Raw genomic sequence first — 4,538 nt, 5'->3', positions numbered from 1 at the left:
TCCTCTTTCACTCCCTCCCTTATCCCTTCCCTTACGGCGCGGTTCAGGTGTCCAACGATATATGAGACAGATACTGCGCCATTTCCTTTCCCCAAAAAACCAATTATTATTATTATTAATACTGTCACTAACCTTGACTTCGTGACACTAGCGGCGCGTCTGTATACTGTCGGGCACACCAGGCACGCTGCAAAACGGTCAAACCACGCGGCTAACGCCAATGAATACAGTAAACGCCGACATCTTTCGCTTTGTATATGTTGAATCCACATTAATTTTTTTATTTAACCCAAATGACATTATCTGCTGCATGCGCGCTTTTAAAGCGAAAGCCGGAACCGTGCAATAAGAGAAGGTAGGACATCGGGAATGAAAGAGTAATAGAAGTGCCGAAGTGTCGGGTAACATATTCATTACCGTACCATGTGACTATCAAAGCAGAGAAGGAGCAAGCGGAGACAATACTCCGGAAGGCATACAAAACAGCTCTTCATCCCCAAAGAAATACATCCAACGACAAGCTCATGCAACTCGGAATCAGCAACACCTTCGAAGAATTAAGAGAATGCCAGCTCAAGGCACAAATACGAAGACTTAGCAACGCAGTGACTGGAAGGGCGCTTCTGACAAAGCTAGGTCGGGAAATAGAAAAGCCATAATATAGCCGGGCCGCAATACCAGACCCGCTAAGAAAGAAGCTATGCATACAACCTGTCCCCCGAAACATGGATCCAAACCTCCATGCTAACAGGAGACAGGTTAGGGCAGAATTTTATGAGAGGAACATGGGGCATCGGGACAACACAGTCTACACTGATGCCTCCCTATACCCCCAAACACACAAAAATAGCGCGGTAGCAGTAGTTGTAAATTACCACGGAGAACACATCACAAGCCTCACAGCCGAAGTACCTAACATAACGGAGGCAGAGGAGATTGCTGTCGCCCTGGCAGCGAAAGAAGGATATAGGACAGGGAGATCGCTTAACATCTTAACGGATTCACAAGAGGCGTGCCGGAACTGTACTAGAGGCAGAATTAGCAGCACGGCACTCAAGATCCTCAGTAGCGCTCTGCTCCCTGAGGGACGACCAATACACAACATAATCTGGATACCGAGTCACGCAGGGATCAGGGGCAATGAAGGGGCAGACAACCTAGCTCGAGGAATGACCAGCCGAGCAGGAACGTCATTAACCCCGGAGGGGCCCCAGATTAATTGCGGGGACAGCTATTCGGAATTATTAAACCTATATAAGGGGCTAAGATTCTAATACCCCCCATTACATAAAGCATTATCCAAGGAGGAAGCCACAGGATGGCGAAGACTGCAAACAGGCTCCTTCCCAAACTTATACATATTAAGATGTTCCCCACACAGTATAGCGCCAACTGTCCGTGGTGCGGAGCAAAACCAACACTATATCATGTCACATGGGAGTGCGGAAGAAATCAAGCATTCCACAAACACAGAACACCAAGTGCGGAGCAATGGGAGAGCCGGCTCACCAGCTGCGAGCTAGGGGTCCAAAGGGCCCTCATAGCACACGCAAGCGAGGTGGCCCGACTCAGTGGAGCCCTGGACTAGGGGGCCCACCCACGGCCAAGGAGGACCCAAGCTTCAAGACTAAGACTTCGCCCTCTACCGCTACTACTTCCTAAAGGAACCAATAAAGTTTTTCATTCATTCGACAACCTGGGAATGTTTAGCATGCACAGACGTTGCACAGCACACGGGTGAAATTTGGTTTTTGGAGAAAGGAGAAGCGCAGTATCTGTCTCACATCTCAGCGGACGCCTGAACCGCGCCGTAAGGGAAGGGATAAAGGAGAGAGTGAAAGAAGAAAGGAAGAAAGAGGTGCAGCACACGGACGCGTTTGCGTTTCGCCTCCATCGAAACGCGGCCGCCGCGGTCGGGTGCGAGGCCGAAATTTGTTAGCGCTGAAGGACACCGCGTTTTCGGAATTCTGAAAAAGGGCGTGGTTCGGGTGTCCACCGAGATAAGTTGGACAGTTACTGCGTCATTTCCTTTCCTCAAAAACCAATTTTTATTTTGATGTGGCTATCCCCGGGTGGTCAGAAATTTTCCGGAGCCCTCCACTGCGGCACCTTCATTTTCCTTCCACTCTCTCCTGTATCCCTTCAATTAAGGCGCGCTTGAGTTGCGAGGCAATTACTGTTCCGTTTCCTTTCCTCAAAAACCAGTTATTTTCTGAAAATCACAATCACGACGATTGAAAGTTGCCTGCTACACCGGATTACTTTCATGTCCGAGCGTCGAAACAAAACATATCACTTACTGTTTCACGGCTTGTCAGGAAATGTAGCTTTACTATAATGAAATCAAATGAATTTCTGCAGCATTCGGAGAATGAATTGGAGTGTGTAGCGCAGGAAACCAGCGCACGAACCCGTGCGGAATATCATATAATTCACGAGAAACGCAGTGGTTACCAATTTCGAAAACAGTGGGCGTATGATGCTCGGGAGTCAAATTGAAAGGCGCTGAAAGATGCTTATGGTGCTGCTTTAATTAGCCCTAATAACTGGCCTTTAATTAGCTCGCCTTACATGCTTAGCGTCATATCGCTTGTGAATGTCAATGTATCCGGTAACCTTGCCATGTGTACATATGTAAATAATTTTTTTTCTAATCAAGCTTAGTCTGCGTGTTGCCGTGGGGGGTCCTGGTGCTTCAGCGTGCTGTGTCTGCCGTGCTCGTCGGCCCTGTGTTCCTGGTCTGCACATCCTGGCTGTGCCCCAGCCAGGCTGACCAGAACTGACCTCGCCTTTCGCCCAAGCACCGTCCCCCGCCCCAACCAGCAGTACACGACGAACTGATCCTATGACCAGACCCGACCGATCCGAGACATGTGACTAGGCGGCGGTCAGGGCGAGACCGATGACTTTGCGTTGTTCTTCTGCTTCGTGGTTGAGCAATAAGGTCTCCCAGAATTCTACATATCTATTCGGGTCGTTGTAGAAAGGGCAGGTACAGACCATGTGGACTAGATCTGCAATGCTATTGCAGTGCATACATCTCGGATTAAAGACTTCTGGATGCTGTTTACTGTACAGTTGAGGGTTTGCATGTAAACAACCCCGTTTGCAATTTTTTCTCCACATGATTTCTTTTCTGCTGTTCATAAACGCTGCTGGATAGGCCTTACGACCGAGCTTATAATGAGAAATGATATCGTGGAATTCTGTGAGTTCGTCACTCGAAGGGAGGTGTTCCTCGCGTGGAGGCGGCACGTCAGCGGCGATCGACAGGATAGTGAGCCCTCGGGAATTAGCTTGCGCCTTCTCGTCCCCCCACAGGCCTGATGAGCCGGGGACCAGATCAGTGAGATTAGCTGTGCTGGTACTCGCCCTTATCTCACAATTTTAGCTAAGTAAAGACAGGCATAAAATGCCATATTAGGGAACGTATACTGCTATTTGCTTTAATCTAAATAAACGAAATCGTCGATGCTCTCAGAGAACGCCGTGCCTTCGGTTTTTGTGAAAAATGTAAAGTACGGGTAATCCAACACAACTGCACTAAAGGCATGCATGTACGATTACCACAGGCAGACGAAGAACTCGACTTAGCGCCAACGAGAGGCGCGATCAGCTGACAGCGGCAGATTCACTCGTTTCCACCGGTTCTAGGTTTGTTTGCGGAAGGTTTTCATTTAAAGTTTCCTAAACTGAAATTAGTGAACTTCGCCTGCGATTATGTACATAACTAGTAGCCAGTCCGAATTTGCAAATACGCGATAACTGAACTTCCAACTTCTGACAGTAGTTCCAAACTCACAAAAAAAGAGAAAGAAAAAAAGGAGTGGAGGCTGTCGCGTCATTTCATTTTTTTTAACTCCCGCCTAACGCACATGAGCGGTCGATTCTCGGTAGTTTACATATACGTGGACTCACAACGGGAGAAATATGGGATTCGCTGACACGGTGCGGTAGCCGCTAAGTTTCTCAATCATTTTAGTTCGTCGCCGTTATCATCACCTGCCTGCCTGCATTCGCTGCAAGACAAATACCTGTTCCACTGACCTTCAAATTTCGTTCCCTCATACCTTCAATCAACCGTGCCCTGTGACAGCTGCGGCCACTATCTCCGCAGCTTCCACATCTCATTACCCGGCCTGTGTTTCGGCCTGCCCCTGACACATTCGCCCTCTCTTCGAATTCGTTCTTTCCTCCCAAGTTCTGGATCTGTTAACGGTGTAAATTTTGAAGTCTATAGGCACACGTGAAGTTTAGGTACTAATGATTTGCAGCTGCGTTTGTTTAGGGCGCTCGCAAACGCGCAGACCCGTGTTAGATAGGGACACTGCGGAGCTGAGCGACGCAAACCAGTGAGCGCGCAGAAGGCATGTAGACGCGGTTTCGATGATGAGAGCGGAGGGCGGAACAGGCGAGCGCCCTTCGCGACGTTCGTGAACTTATCTGCCGAGGCCACCGCTCGGCTCCACAGCAGACGACGTTTGCAGCAGCAAAAAAGAGCACGCCCCCAATCTGTGCGCATGCGCAGATCTCGCCTT

This window comes from Amblyomma americanum, chromosome 2, assembly GCF_052857255.1.
Source record: "Amblyomma americanum isolate KBUSLIRL-KWMA chromosome 2, ASM5285725v1, whole genome shotgun sequence".
Lineage (NCBI taxonomy): Eukaryota > Metazoa > Arthropoda > Arachnida > Ixodida > Ixodidae > Amblyomma > Amblyomma americanum.
This window is presented reverse-complemented; position numbering follows the sequence as displayed.